The sequence below is a fragment of the Anthonomus grandis genome, chromosome 12 (assembly GCF_022605725.1).
Source record: "Anthonomus grandis grandis chromosome 12, icAntGran1.3, whole genome shotgun sequence".
NCBI lineage: Eukaryota > Metazoa > Arthropoda > Insecta > Coleoptera > Curculionidae > Anthonomus > Anthonomus grandis.
In genome coordinates, this window is record NC_065557.1 from 21041355 (window position 1) to 21058761 (window position 17407).

The 17407-nt window shown below is 30.5% G+C and overlaps 1 protein-coding gene across 3 annotated transcripts in view; it reads left to right on the forward strand.

Moving 5' to 3' along the window:
* The window catches only part of LOC126742875 (protein phosphatase 1 regulatory subunit 3B), an 84509-nt gene that overhangs the window by 31250 nt on the left and 35852 nt on the right, over nucleotides 1-17407 (forward strand). For 2 of the 3 annotated variants that reach the window (XM_050449722.1, XM_050449721.1), the window contains one exon: nucleotides 9916-9968. The exons of the other annotated variant lie outside the window; for it this stretch is intronic. The gene's annotated coding sequence lies outside the window, so the exon portion shown is untranslated. The remainder of the gene's footprint in view (nucleotides 1-9915; nucleotides 9969-17407) is intronic. 3 annotated transcript variants of the gene reach the window in all.

Sequence of the window (17407 nt, forward strand, 5' to 3'; positions counted from 1 at the left end):
CATATGCCTTATCCTAAGGGAACAATACGCCATTCTCCGTCATCCTTCATCTTCTTATGCGCCACCATAGCTTCCCTTTCAATCTAGCCTGGAAGTTCTGGTAGCACAAGGAGAATGTTTAGAAGTGCCGCAGTTGTTATTCTCATGGCTCCAGTAATTCCCAAATAAACCAGCCTTTGCAGGTTAGCCAGTTTTTGGGCGTTGGTGACCTTTAATGGCGCTGGCCGCCATACCACGAATGCGTATGAGACCCTTGGTCGTATTATTGTAGTATAAAGCCACTGGAGAACATAGGGTTTTAGGTCCAATTTTTACCTACTTTTCGCCGTAATTGCAATATTACGGCTAATGCCTTATTTACTACCTACCTGCTCTACGTGAGTTTGTTGTAACTCCCAAGTAATTAACAAGCTGCCTCAATACTAGGTGAGTCTGATACATAGTGGGCTTAAAGCCTGTCAAATTCCGCCCTTTAGTAAAGAGAATGAGCTTGGTCTTCTCTGGGTTGACCGACAGCCCTGTCTCCCGACACCACTGTTCCACCATCCTACACGTGGCTTGCATGCGCTTACGGACTGTGTTTAGGAATTTGCCGGTGATCATCACTAGTCCATCGTCTGCGTATGCTTGTACATAGAATCCTTCAAGTTCTAGCTTCCTGAGGACTGGTTGTCACCAGACACCAGAGGTGTGGCGAAAGACAACTGCCTTTTGCCCAGCCACCCCTTATTAGTCTTGACAGAACAATCTCCTAATGTAGCTTAACTGATCTTCCGATGTTTCAGTGCCGTTTTGACCCACTTGACCAGGTGAACTGAAGTACCCCTAGTCAGACACGCCCTTTTGACTAGGGATACAGATGGTATCTATTTTTGCCTTATTAAATGCTCCTTCCACGTCGAATACTGTCATTTCCTTGGTCTCTACAGCTTTTCAGCCTTGGTCACTACCATTTCCGTGGAATTCCTTTTCATGTAGGCATACGGATTTCTCTGTTATATACTTATATACCATATTATATAGTCTATAAGCCCATAGTCTTCATTAGAAATGAAGTCAGGCTTCTTGCCCTAAAGGACTTTGGTTGGCGTTGGTCTTTCTTGCCCCGTTTTTGGATAAAGAGCACATCACCCGCCGTCCATGCTAATGGAATATACTGCATGGTAATGCTGGTCTCTAGAACTCTCCTTCAGAAGGGGAAAATAGTATCGAGACCTACCTGCAGCGTCATGGGTATGAGTCTATCAGACTTATGTGGACTAAACTTACCCGCTGCCCAAGCTATGAGTTGGTTTGTAACTATTTTTTTGGCGAGGTTCCAGTCCGGCTCCGGTTCTGGTTCCTCGCCACAAGAAGCAACATTTCCATCTCCAGGAAACTAAGTTTTGAGAAGAAGCTCGATGGTCATTTTCTTTGTTTGAGGTCGTTAGTTCACCTTTCTTAGTTTTCCTGTAAGAGCCTAATAGTTTGGCGAGCTTTGTCTGAAAGAGATTCCATCTCTCCACAGAACTTGGCCCAGCAGTCTTTTGCAGCATCGGATTTCTCTTTTGAATTTCCTTCGAGCTGTCAAGTATACATCCCAATTCTTTTGAGTTCCTCCTTGAGAGCGTGATGGGGCGATCTTGCATTTTTTTTTAACGGTTCAGAGTGTCATTCTACCAGGGCAATCTCTTGCCGCTAACTCTCCTGAGAGAATATGCTGTGTCGTAAGAATTGATAAATTTACTGTTTAGTCTCACGACCTCTGTATCTAGTTTCTCTTTGAATTTTTTTCTCGTAAATTGTCTTATTAGGCAAATAGATTAGAGGTTTTATTAATTTCATTTTCTTTAAAGGTCTCTTCGTTTTCGGAATTTTTTTTTTAATATTTAAAACTATATTTGCAAAAAATACAAATAAATAATATTGACTAATTGAATATTAATAAATTATTAATATACTTAACATAAATGAAGAAGACTGAATAAACAATAATAATTAAATTATCAATTAATCAAAAAATATGAAAAAAGTAATATGGAAAAAAAATTTTTAACGAGTTTTTAATTAAAAAGTAAATACAATTTAATATTATATAGTAATTATACGAAGAGGGGAAAAATTTCATCGTATATTTTATTAGTAAGAATATTGCCTGTTTTAAAGCAATTTAATTTTTTTTAAGGAATGCGGATTTCTTATTAAACTAATACCAAGTTTTAACAATAAATTGACCGATTTTTTTTGATAGGTTTTATAAGCTTTTTAAGAGAAATCACATTTTATTTTATGGAGAGCTAAAGAAGAAATTGTTGACTTGTGATAAATTAAATATGTTTCAATAGCTTAAATATCTTGTTTTAAATCTATCAATTTTAAGCCTCCATTATTTTCTAGTTAATTTTTTCCGAATAGCTCATACATACTGAATATTGCAATACTGATAAATGCTTATTCACAAAAAAGCTTGTGTATAAATTCTTATTATTATACAAAAATTATTATTTCCAAGGAATTTGTAATCGTTTTCAAAACGACTTGAGACGATAATGAGCACCCAAGCTTAAATCAATCATTCACAATCAATGAAAAACAATCATCATTCACAAATTATATTTGTATATTTTTTAAACACTTACTGCAACTTGTCATATTATTATGACATAGATATCTTGATATCTTTACCACACCATATTACCGTGTACGAACTGTATCGTATTACTTATATTTGCGACTCAAGCAAAGTGAATGAGTGACCGCTGCACCCATAGACCTGCCGTGCAACTATAATATTCCGTTTAAATGGAAAACACATACTTGTCAAGTAAAAAAGTATTGATGCTGACACCTTGCTGTTTAAACTAAATAACATTGCTGGGGTATGTTTTAAATATATTATATTGCCTTAGGTCTAAGATTCTTAAACGAACCATTCGAAAATCTAGAAGAACGGGCAAATAGATAATTGATACAATGCACGATACTTCCTGTAATAAAAATTGAGAAATTTAGGTTATTACTACTTTAAAAACATATACAGGATGTTTTCTTATATTGCAACCAAATTCAGGAACATGATCCTTGAAAGAAATCAACTAAAAATATATAAGACCTTTTCATAGTATTATCGTATTAATATTACTACAAACCTGAAAAGCCTTAAACTGTAAGGCTCGTAAACAACCAACCCATCGAAAAAGGTTCCTTTTGCCAAATTATACTTTACTAAAAGTACAGTTTACACTTTCACCTACCTGTAATTTTGAAACTCAGATGATTAACTAGAATATTGGTGGTCATTTATCCCGAGTTAAAGCAAAGTGGTTCTATAGAAAAATATGCAGTGTATTTGCATTTAGTTGTGTATGCTTCTTGAACACCCACTTTGAATTTCTTTCCGCCTAGTAAGGACAATTTTGCCGGTTATTTACCTAAAAAGAAAAGCTATGTGATAGAGATTTGCAAAGACCACATAGTAAAATTTTGCCTTAAACTTTAAAACAGTATCAGCATCTACTAACATACCTTCTAGTTAAAAGTAAATATTGCTTTGTCTGAAAATCACATCCAGTCTAAAAGTATTATTAACCAAATTCAGCATAGTTTCGCAAAATTCTAATCTATGATCAGGACCGTCCTCTAGCAGCTCCTGGACTGATTTAATTTAAAAGGCTCTTTCCTCTACTGACTTTGAAATTTTTAAAACAAAACATCCAGTTTCGTATCTTCGCTTATGGTTGTTTTGGTCTAGGGATACTTCATACAGGTCCACGAGTTTTGAATTGCTTCTTAATTTTACTCACAATACTTTGACTGTGGAAATGAGTTTCTCGAAATAGCGCCACAGCTTCATTTTAATTTTTCATACGAGTTCCAAACCCAATCATTATTAGGATTTCGATTTTTAAACCTTCTGTTAAATACAGCATTTTGATGTAAATAAATACTTATAATTAAATAGTGGGTACTTACTTTACTAAGGAACACTTTTCTAACAATACCTACCCTTCTTTAATTAGATTCATTTCACAAAAACCTCTTTCCCTGTGCGTTTCTTATTATAGCAAAATTTGAATTATCTTATGCACTTAAAGATAATCATGCACGGTGGCATGTACATAATTTTCGGGCAATTAGGTCATTTTATAGGTCATTAATCACTTTTTTAAGATAAGCAAAAGATGTATTTATCGTCCGGATATTTATTGTTTTTAATACCTCTTAAACAATTTTTTTAAGAGTTTGTAGACTTTTTTTTTGCATGAGGCAATAGATATAGTAAATTTACTATTTTCTATTTATACTTATTTTATATGTCTAAATATATTCCTGCATTTAAAATAATGATAGGGCTTATGTTTTAGAATGATACTTTTTTTAAATATTTATTTTTTTGCTTCAATCTATAAGGTGTATGTCTCTTTTATAACTTAAATATAACGTGCATTAAATTTATATTAATTTTTGTTTTGTTTTCTATACTAAACATAGCATAGGACAGGGTCACTCTTTTCACGCCACTGCGGTCTATTAGGGCGACCTTCAAATTAATAAAAATACGTTGGTTGATACTAGGTTCCATTTTGGTCAAGTAGAAAGTCAATTAGAGCCGTATATACTCTGATATTTTCGAGCAGTAGTAAGTGCATAAGATTAAGGGGACATTCAACTTTACATTATGTTCTAGTTTTAATAGTAATGCCTAAATATATTTTTTACACTCTAGAAATATGTGGTTTAAGTGACCTATAGCGTTGCAGACAATACTATTATCAGATGGTAAGACTTGAATTTATTGAGGTGGGCTGGGAACCTAGCATGTCCAAATGTCATTCTGATAATTGTTGTTACAATTATCAGGTTGTTACATGCCTGGACTCTTTTAAGACTTGTAGACTTGTATTTCTGAAACATTTTTTTTTAAGTAGCGCTAGCGAATATACATATACCTATTATATCCTCTTCAACTATCCGTTGAGTTTGGGTTAAATTGTAGAATCCAGTGTCTAGCAAAGATTGTCGCAATATAAAAAAAATTAGAATATTTTGTAAAAGTTTTCGCACATACTGCTTTTGAATAATGCGAAATTACTAAAATTTATTATGATCTGAGTTGACTGTTATAAGGGTATTAATAAGAGAATGAAAATAAACTGATTTTACTGGAAATACCTTCGTGCTTAAATTACTCAGCCTATAATTAAAATGCAATGTTTTTTGATAATTTAATCTTGACTTGTAGTATATTCCATTTGATGAATTTTTTAGACTTCCCACAAAATAATTATTTTTCTCCAAAATTTCAATAGAAAATTCGTCTTGTATTTTCTACTTATGATATATTATTATTTATGATTTTCTCTGGATTGATGATTACCGTTAATAAATGAAAAAATAAAGTAGTGTTGGGAGGTTTGGGTCTATATTCGTTCTATTTCTCTATTGCTTTCTAACAAAACTTAATTTTAAGCTATATTTGAATTGCGTAGCAGACATGAGCTCTTGCATACATATAGCTTGATAGACCGTCTTTATCCATTGAGGGCTACCAGAGACTAATTGCATTGGAAAAGCCAATGAGCTTTGTTTAAGAAGACTAATATTACTGAATAAACTGTCAGGCTTGCTTAGATATTAGATATTTGAACCTAGCGCGCATGAGTCACGATCACTCTCCCATGATGTGGCTACGGTTTCTTTCTCCTCCCAATACTATCGACAGTTTCGCGGATCAACAACCTACTTTTAACAGGATGTTTATACACTCTAGTGACTCTAGTGGAACTCACCTTATTAGCCGCGACTGTCAGATAATTCAGCTTGGAAAACCTTCCACAGAAACCTCTACTAACTTCCTTCATTTTAGACATATGTCTCTTAAATGTGGGTTTCAAAACCCTACCTCACAAAACAGCATTAAAAATGAAACAAATTTTCTACATTAGGGACACCCTAACACTTTATTACATTTTATAAGTCTGAAATTTAGAGTTGCAAATATTTCGAGTTTTAAAACTTTCAAAATACCTATGGAACTACGCAAGAAGAAAATTTATTCCCATATGAGTAAATGTGTAATCCTTATAATAATAATTGTTTAATCTGTTTAAAAGCAAAAATCAATAATAATGACAAGAGCATATCCCTGGTTATTAAAAAGAAGACTATCATAATTACAAGAAATGTTAATAAATATGTTTTTCCATTCAATTAACTTTCGTTATTTTTTATGCGTTTTTGTTCGAAAAATCTAGTTATTTGCATTACATTTTTATGCTAAATGAATACTTCATCTCTCTAAGAGGCTATGGGCTATATCTTAAACTCCTTAAGTAAAATTATTACGAGAATTAATTTTTAGGCTTTTTTTTCTAACAATTAATAATAACTAATACCATTGTCGCTTTTGTTAATCAAAATTAACCGTATTTTGTAATATTTTTGGGTTAATAAAGGCCAATTAAAAATCACATGACTTTTCTCATAAGTATATATTTTAGAAAGATATGTTATAAAGTTAATATTGCGAGTATATTGCATATCTAAATATTCTCTGTAATTGCTGTTTTAAAAGAGTTTAGTTTAATTCTTAGTTTTATGTTTTATAATATTTTTTCAACAAGTACAATAAAGCAAGTATTTTTGTTTTATATATAAAACTGTATCTTTAAATTGAATAAAATGAATGATTTTTTGACAAACGAGTCAAGGAATTTAGGTACTTTATATGAAAATATTTTTTAACAATTTTTAGTTTTTTACTTAGTTGAAATTTATTTTTTTATTATATTATCTAAATACTACAACTACAACTTATTGGCATTTACACTTTTAAACGTAATTTTTAGCTAATATACAATATATAAATATAGTCATGTTATAAATACCTCTAAAGACTGAGTTTTAAAGCTTTCATACTAGATAAACAACAGAAATAAACTAAGAACCTTTCCAAGAGCACTAAAGATAGAAAGTTTGTTCACCTTTACTACGCTACGGAAGAAGAAAAGATTTACAGACAAGACAATACATATGCGTATGTAAATACTAAATATTTCAAAAAACGAATTTAGTTATTTTTATTAGAAAAGCCCATTGTGAACCTATGAATTTAATTATAAGATCTTAATGTTTTAGAAATTTCAGTCCAATTATTTTTAGAACTTTGAAACTTTATTTTTAAAGATTAACATGCTATTTATACATTTATGTTTAAAACTAGTAGTGGGCAATGAGATATTTACGTAATATTAGGAATCTGCTGGCTTCTTGTCAAAAAAATATGTGAAAAGATCAAAATAGCAATCCGAATAAAGTCTTAGATTTGTCAGTTTTTAATGAATCATATTTACTTGATATATCTCTAATATAGTTTAATTTTCTGTATAGTAGTTTGTGAAGGCAATATTATTAGTGTCTTTTAGAATTTGAACTAAAATACTGCTCTAATATGAAATAAAATAATTCCGATATAAATAAAAAAATATCAAATTGTTTATATAATTGTCTATTAAGTAAGATTTTTGTTCGCTTCGTGATAAGAAAGAGAAAACTAACATCTCTACCAGCACCTAAACTATATCGTACCTCATTAAGTTTTGCTTCGGCAAGTACCTTGGTATCACCCTCTACAGCAAAGTAAATTAGAACTCTTATATCACAAAGAAAATACAGAAAGCATACATCTCATATTAACAGTATAGGCGCCTAAAGCTTCTTTACCAGGGCGGTTATGTGGATCTGCAGCTATCATAAGATCTATATTTGCAACGTCTTATGATATTAGTCTTATGTGCGTACAGCACCGTACGGGCCGTAAAGTAGATAACAATTTGTAGCAAACTTGAACATATTTAAAGAATGGCAAGCCTCGACAGGAGCGATGAGACATAACTGGAGCTATGAAAACTATACCAACTAGATCTTTGGAGTCTTGGTGAATTATGTCAATGAAGTCTTCTTGCTCACAATGAATCGTTTCTGTTCTACTGAAATCAATATGAATATGAAAATTTGCCTGAAAAGAGATCGCTTCTGGCGTGAAGCAACAAACAAGTTTCCGCTACTAGAGGCTAGAATTTACTACGCTGGGCCAATATCTATATTGGTACCAATTGAATAGCAGGTTATACTACATCTACTCAGATGGTTTTAAAATTAAGGCAGGCTCGGACTTTGGAAAACATTCCAGAGACTTCCAATTTATTCTAATGCAAGTATTAAGGACTATGTCTGGTTTTCTTTAAAAATAAAGATATTGCATGACCCTGTCGGCAGAATAAATAACCAGGAGCAACGTAACCAATAAAAAATGTAAATTCAAACAGACTGTAGATAGGCAGTTCTTATTCACTGTCAATACCACGCTTCACATCAGAACTAGTGTAGGAATCCGGCAGCATCCTTATGTAACCTTCCATCAGAAAATGGTATTAGTTTGCTGCATTAGTGCACGCAACTACAGCAAGAGTAATAGAGCTGGAAATTCTGGAGGACCTCTGCTCTTAAACCACTAGGACGGAAGCCTTTCGTGGGCCTGACTATGACGAACCAAGACCTAATCAAAACACAAAGCGGTGAAATGATATCAATGGAATTAATCTACGGAACTTCTTAGATACCTGGAAAAATCAGTGGGTATTAACAAAAAAAGAAGGTATCCTCACAATTAAATGGATATTTTTTCTACGCACCAGGCTTTATAGCAAAATGGTTATTCGATAGTATGTTAATTTAATAGCTTTTAATAAATTATGCGTATATCTCGTGATCAAAAGGTTGCTAAGCAAAACTCTATAAAAATATTACTGGAACATGGATTTGTGCAGCTTTTTAGTCTAATTGTTACTTCAGTTTTCACTGTCAGTTTATTCATTTTAAAATACAAATATATATATGTTATTATAAATGTTTTTCATAGAATTTTCTTGTAGATCTTTACAGATCTCAGAAAGATAAAATCACTTCATATACATTTAATTAAATACACAAAAAATATATTAACTCTATAGCAAAATGAAATAAATTGAATGTCAGGGTTAATTCCAGATATTCCTCGAAAAGTGTAAAAAGTCCTCGACTTACCAGAATGATCAGTCACAACTTTATGATTGAAAGTTCCTTTCCAATCAACTTTCTTTCTAAATAATTTTGAGGCCAAGAGCCGTGTTTCTAAGAATTTGCTAAAAAAGTATATAACCATCTGAGGTCATCTCCAAATCCGGTTTGAACTAAACCATTATTTTACCAGCAGCAGTAAGTTCCAATGCATTAGTTAACAAGATATTTATCAGAGCTTAACTTTCCGATACGAGAACCTGATTGAGAGCCAAACTGCTTATGCCTCACCTCTCATCAGATTATTGACTGAGTGCTGGATGTCAGAATAATATTTGAGACACAATAATGTCAATATCAATTGGAATAATATCAGGTCGCAGAACATAAAAAGTAGCTACCTTTCTCAAAAACAGTCTAGATAATAAGAGTTTCACAAACATTTTGGAAAAATAGATAGCAATGGAAAACTTACTTAAATATCATATGCTATATTTACTTATCACATGTCTCTCCTAGTTGCTTCTTTGCGCGCTGTTTGTCAGTTTGCTTTACATAAACTCCTTAGAGATATTTAACTTTTTAAATTTTAGTTAATGTAGCCTTTGCATAATATTAAATGTATAAAATATCATGCTATGCATGAATCTTTAATAATATACTCTGTGGATCCATACTAAGAATTATTAGCGGGCCTTTAATATTACATAAGACTCGATGACGAGACTGCGCATGTTGATAATTATGATCTGTTGAAATTCTATACCCCTCTGTGTTTTGCTTAAATGCTGAACTCAGAGGCATTTAAGCAAATTTTGTATATTTAAATTAGAATATAGATGTAAATATACAAATATGAAATTATTATAATAATTGCAGGTTGTTGCTTAACCCGTCCCAACAATCAAGGACCATTTGGATCAATATCTCATGTAAGTATTCTTTTTTCGAAAACTTTAAAAACTAGTAAAGTGTTTAATCCAAACTTGCAAATATTTTCTGCTATTAATAATTTAAAATTTAAGACATTTTTTAACATAATTCTTTGTGAGACCTTAACGAAAAATTTACTCAGAAGTATTGTGGAGACGTTTATCAGTAAGTAGAATTTCATCAAAAATTAAGATTTTTTTATAGCGATTTTATTTTACATAATTTTTTATTAAATACTTATTTCTAAATGTTCGTTATTATAGTTTAAATTTAAATATAGTAACCTTATGATGGATGTTAGTCCTATTGATTTCTTTCGCCTGTTGCTAATTCTTTCCTTATCTTTGATAGGTCGGTTTATAAAATTTTATAGATTTATGATTCATTTATTTCAATTTATAGGTATTGTAAAATAAAAATTCCTATTGATTGAATTTATGACGCAAAAATCATCATACTCAGAACGGTGCACATGACACCACCTCCAGGTAACGGATTATTACTGAATTTTATTTTTTTATTATGATTTTGCACTTATATTTTTTTGTTTTGGTAAAAAGAAACTACTTAAGACGATCGATTTATATATTTTGGTGGACGTTTTGATCTCTATGAGATCATTGTTAAGACTTTATATCATATATCGTCTGCGATAATAATACTAATAATTACTGTAAAACCATAGTAAATTCAAAAACTTGTTTTTTTTTAATTTTTTTATCTACCTTGGGAAATGGACCAAATTACAATTATTACAATATATAAAAAGTCGTATTATATAAAAAGACAATTAGTTAAAATAAATAATTAATTAAATAGTAAATTTAATTTGAGGCGCTCAATTCAGTTTTTTCTTATTCTACAATATTTTCTTCATTTTATGTTTTTAGAAAAAACATATTTAACAACAATTTTAGTATATTTTTTTAAATTGAAAATTTACTGTCATGCAAAAATCACTGCGGATTCAGTTTAATATTTAGTAACAAAGCAATGAACTAAATAATATTAAATTGAATTCTTAATACTCTTCAGTTTATTTCGTAGTCTAATTTCATTAAAATAAACATCAATTGGTAAGATATTAGTTGCTATATAAAATCTAATTATTATAATTTGATCCTTGGTCTATTACATCTTTTGTGAGATAATATTAATATGTTAAATTTAATACAGTTTAACATATATTTAGCAGACCGCTCAATAAAATTATAAAAAATTATTTATATTTTAAGAAAAATCAAATAGATAATTTAAAAAAACCTTACAAGGAGTATAAGATTTTAGTTTGAAAAAAATTATTACATTGTCAAAATTAACCTTAAACCTTATTTTAAGGAATTAAAATTTAAATGATTTGTTATAGATAATAAGGTTAAGCTCTTGCTTAAAGTAATAAGATTAAAAACTGCATAAGAATAATACATCCTCTCGAGATAACCCAATCTTTACAACTTACGATAGCGATAATTATAGCCATATTTATAGACAGTATGCTACATTTTTGTGATAAACTTGGGTTATCCTTATTTTTGCAGTAATATATTGACATTTTGCATTCAATACATAAAAATAATGAGTGTCAATTTGATAACTTTAACAAATGTTATTGAATAATAAGGCAGTCGTTTATTTTGTTACATTTACGAAACCAGTTTAAGTGCATCTCATATTCACTTACCTTTTAAGTAAAGTCAAAAATAAAATATTATCATTAAAAATAATAATATTGATATGTTTATTTGTAAAAAGAAATGCATTTAATATTTTAACATAGATAGAAATGTTTTAGTAGATCAATAAGCAGAATTAGGTTTGTTAAGGGCATTTCACTTATACTCTCACATTTATAATAGGGTAGGAGTTTATTCTAAATTTGTCTGATTTTTAGTTAAAGGTTTAAAGGTTAATTTTAGACCTACTCAACTAAGACATTATCGAGGTGCTTGATTTACGTGGGTATCTTTACTTCTCATATATGAAATTATTTGTTTAAGTGTCTAAATTATTAACACGATTTACTTGTACTACTATTTTGTTTTTAAAATATCCTTTAAACTCAACAGAAGCAAAGGTAGTTTTACAATACTTCAAGTTGGCTTTTATGGAATTAAAAAAAGGTTATCCCAAATACTTTACTATTTTGGATTACTCCAAAAGTTATGTTGTAATAAAAGTGCTGTAGTTATATTGATTTATTGGTAATTGAGGTTTAAGGAATAAGAGGGGTGAAAATAATAGTATATAAGGAGGTACTGGTAGATACTTAAAGGTCTTACTTAAAAGCAGAGTTGTTTCTGACCTTAAACGTAATGATGAGGATTACCGGGGATGAAGAACAGGGACTTTTAGGCCTACTCGTCGGACTCTGGTCCCATCATTGCTAGTGCAAGGTGCTCTATACCTTGTCAAAGATTTTCGTACCAGTGATGGTTCTAGACTTTAAAATATCTAATATATTAAATGCATATCTTTGGTGATTAATTAATATAACATCGAGTAAAAATTGAATTATTATCAGATTATTTTACTAAACTAGTTGATCCTGTTAGTCTCTATAGACTAGTAGATTCTGTAAAAGATTGATCATCATTTTTGATCTTTAAAGACTTGTTATAAAATATATTAAATTCCATCTCTTTTAAAATTATCTATGTTGTCACTTTTTTCAAATGTGCTCAAACATTTCCGACAAGACTACTGTTGTTAATGGGATCATTTTCATTAAGTTCATTAAAGTTTTTTGAGTGCTTATGTAGCACGTGTAAATTATTTTAATTTTAAAAACACCTCTGTCTCGAGCCAGCTACAAATGAAAATATCTTTTATGCCAAATCCGGAAAAAGATCTTTGTATAGTGGAAGAATTTATCATGATCAACTACTATACAAACTGTTGATAAGACCAGTTTGTTGACCAAAAACTAATAAGGAAACTATTGGAAAAAAATATTAACGAAAAAAATATAAAAGTCTTTAATTAGAATCAATTCGGGAAGAGATACAATAAGCTTCAGTGCTAAGGTCAGAGAAGCTCTTGCTTCATTATTGTTTTATTAAAATGTTTAGGGTTAGAAATGGAATAAGAAATTTTCAAGTTTGTGTTTATTAGTTAAATAACTTAACTTTATAATTTAAATTATAAACCATATCTAGCTTAAGCGATAATATTCGCCTCTATAGATTAGTAAAGAGTAAAAACAATAAACCTATTAGTGATAAAGCAGTCGTTATTATTTTAATGTTTTGAAAATATATATTTATCTAGTATGTGAAACTTTCCATTGCATATTAGCTATTATTAATTGACTTAATTAGATTTAAGTCAAATAAGTATTATTTATGCAATTCAGTCGAGACAATATTTTTTCATACAAATAACTTAATTTTAAGGAGGTCATTTGAAGTTTATTCAATTTTGAAGCATTGTTTTTAATAATTTAACTTGAACACACACGTAATGGCAATTGTTGTAAGGCTTTCTGAATATTAAGTAAATATGAATATTACAATAAACAATTTTTATATTAGGAAGAATGAAGTAAAATAATGTATAAGCTAACGTTTTAACTGTTGAATGGCAATCCCCTACTAATTATACCTGATCTGAAACCTCTTAAAAAATCATTTTCAATAGTATTAAACTATGAAGCTTATTAAATAAAATATGACTTAATTACATTAAAATTGTATTTTTATTATTAATTTAAGGAATATTCAAAATGATTTCCATTGTTTTCAAGACAATAATAGAGTCTATTTTTAAAAAATAATTTAAAAATATTCGCAAATGCAAATCGAAATATCGAATTGTCAATCTCATCAATCTCAATCAATATCGAAAATGCAGGACCTTGCATTTGCGAATATTTTTCTGCAAATAGGACGGTACTCTTAAAATTATTCTTTCCGATAGTTGTGATAGTAGTGAGGTTGTGTTTTACCAGCAATATTTCAGAGGGCTGCTGAGTAAGAAATCAGGTACAGTAATGGCCAAAAGTAGATAGACAAATGGTTTTTTAAAAAAATCAAAGGAAATAAAAATTCTATAACAAAGATATTTAAGTATATTATGAGCAATGTGTATAAAAATAATAAAACATTCTTTAGAAACAATTACCTAATTTGGTAAATAATAAGAAATAACTAAATATATGCTGGACAAAAGTAGATACAAACATTTTACAAAGACAAAGAGAGACAAATTTAAAAAATAACCAATACTTTTTTTTTTCGAAGTATTTTTTTTTAATTACAAACTAAACCATCTATAATATTAGTATACGTAGTATACGTGGCATTGATTCAATAAGATTGTCTATGAGTTTAAAATCAATATTTTTCCATTTCTGTTGCAACTATTCGAATAGTTCACGTTTATTTGAATAGTTTGTATCCCTAATATCACGATCTACAATTTCCCATAAATTTTCGATGGGATTAAGATCGGGTGACTGGGATGGCGATTTTAAAACTGGTATTTTTTCTTCTTTGAAAAATTGCTTCATAATTTTTTCAGAGGAATGCTACGGGTCATTATCTTGCTGGAATTGGAATCTAATCTGAATGGTAAATTGTCTTCGACATAGGGCAACATAATATCTCTAAGAATATCCCTGTACATAAACCTGTCCATTATGCCCTCTATGCGATGTAACGGGCCCATTCCATAACCTGAGAAGCAACCCCAAACCATCACTGATCCACCTCCATGCTTAACTGTGGGTTTTGTGTACTTGGGGTTCAAACGCTGGCCAGAAGGACGTCTAACATATTGAATTCCATCGGAATTAAACAAATTAAACTTCGATTCGTCGCTCCAGCAAACACGTTTTCATTCATGCTTTATCCAGTGTATATGCTGACGGGCAAATTCCAATCGGGCTAAGCGATTCTTTTTTGAAGGCAATGGTTTTTTTGCTGGCCCACGTGCAAATAGATTCTCTTCTACCAACTTTCGTCTTACAGTCCTTGAGGACACATTACAAATCCCTAGAGCCTGTAATTCTATCTGAATTTGACGAGAAGTCATGAAAGGGTTATTCTGGCTAATTTGTTTTAATTTGCGTACAGCTCTGTCTTTTTTTTTGGTCGACCAGATTTATTTTTTGGCTCTAATGATCCTCTCCTTTTATATCTTTTGATAATTGCCCAAACAGCTTTTCTTTTAACATCAAATCTACGAGCAATATCAATTTGACGAGCACCCGCGCGATATGCATTAATAATGCTTTATCTTAAATCAAGAGAGAATCTAATTCCGCGTGGCATGTTGCACCTTGAATTAAAGAGAAGCAATACGATATTTATTTTATTTTATAAATATCTAGACAAAAAAATTATTCCAAAATTGTTTTTGTCTATCTTCTTTTGACCAGCTATATTTATATTATTGCTTTATCTGATAGCAAGCAAAATATTTAACTGAAATTTATTGGTATCTTTTTATAGACCGCCTTACAAATAACAATAATTTAATCTTTAAACAATTATATGAAAATAATACTTTGTCTATCTACTTTTGGCCACTACTGTAGATATAGACTCACGAATTTAGGAGGCCATTCAACAGGACCTCTTCTTCAAATACATTAATTAAGCTAATTATATTCTAACAAATGCTTAACTGAAACTTTATATTAAGAAGGTGTCCCATCCTTTTGAAAATGTAATCCATTTTAGTCGAAAGATAAATTGCCATGTACGTTGTTCTGATTTTATAATTTATCAACTATCGGGTTCAATAGATTTTTAATTATATATTCGTCATCAGAAACATGATTTAAATAATACTCCATTTAAATTTTTTTAACATAAATAATGGGTCAATAATTGCATTTCCCAATATACCAGCCCCAACATTTTTACTTTGTGAGGGAATTACGTATGCCTTCTCTAAAAACTCATTAGTACTCGTCGTTCCAGTAACGACAGTTTTGTTTATTTACGGGCCCTTTTAAATAGAAAATACTCCAATCACTAAAACAAATATGTCTGATGAGCCGAGACTTTGTAGTATTTCTAGCTATCGCAATTTCACAAAATTGAACGCTTCTGTCAGAGTCAACGTCACCAAGTTCTTAAAGGATTTACATTTAGGGATGAAATTTATTAAAGTACTTGAAATTAATTAAAGTATGTCCTTTTCTTATAGATTCACGGGATAATCCGGTTGCTGTAACCTGTAACTGTAAGCCAGCTTTGTCCAGTAGTCTTGGTTTATACTTTTTTATGTTTGAGACAGTACCAGTTTCTTGAAGTTTCGCCACTAGCTGGCAAATAAGTACATTTCTCTCCGGATGCCTTTGGTTAAATACCTGAACTGTTCTTAACAAACATTGATCTTCTTTATAATGAATAAAAAGTAAATAAAGAGTAATCGGACATGCAAGTGCGATACCTCATTTAAAAGGCAATTAAAAATACTTTTTAAAAATTAGAAAATCCAATATGGACTATTTTTTTTAAATTCATTTTGTAGAGCATAAAAAGTGGCAATAAAAACTGTTTTTAATTTTCCGATATCTCTTTAAATAAAGTCGGTAGAAGGTAAAAATGATTTTAACAAATTTCGTTTTTTTTTTTGATATTTCCGGAAATATCCGGAATTTTAAAAATTTTTAAACGTCATTTCATTAAGCTCTAAATTGCGCAACTTTGCCTCCATTTAACCGACCCTGTAACCAATCAAAATGCTTTATTGTCAGAAAATTTACATTTTATCGACAAAGCTAAAGAAAAAAAATACAAATATAAACATAAAAAAAATACTCAGACAAAATACACACAAAGTAAATAGGTACATAACAAAACAAAAATATTTTACAAATTATCAAATTGTACAATTTGGTCGAAATACATAAATAAAATAATTTTTATATACAAATATACACACAATTATATGTATGTACAATAAAAAGCAGGCAAACATTTTGCAAATAATTGGTAGCTAATAACGCCAGTGTGTGTGCTTTAAAAGGAAATATTTAAAAAGTCTTCTACTGCATATAGGGCTTTTTGCAGTAGTAAAGATTTTAGGGCATTGCGAAAACAACTAAAAGTAGTCATCGATTTTATTACGGAAGGCAGATGGTTGTGCATTTTTATTGCTGCATAAAGTATAGAGTTCTTTACTAATTCCGACCGTGGAATTGGCAGATGAAGATTATGATCAACGTTCCTTAGTGAATAGCCGTGGGATGGTCTTTCTGGAATCTGCGACACATGTTTGCGGATAAGGCAATATAAATAACGAGGGAAGAGTAAGGATCTTATATTTTATAAAATTTACTTGGCAGTGAGCTCTACTATCAAGTCCTAATAAGTAGCGAAGCGCTCTCTTTTAAAGTTTAAATATACGCACAAATTGGGTCTTGCAGCATGTACCCCAGAATGGAAGGACGTAACGAAGATGTGACTCAAAAAGAGCATAATAAACT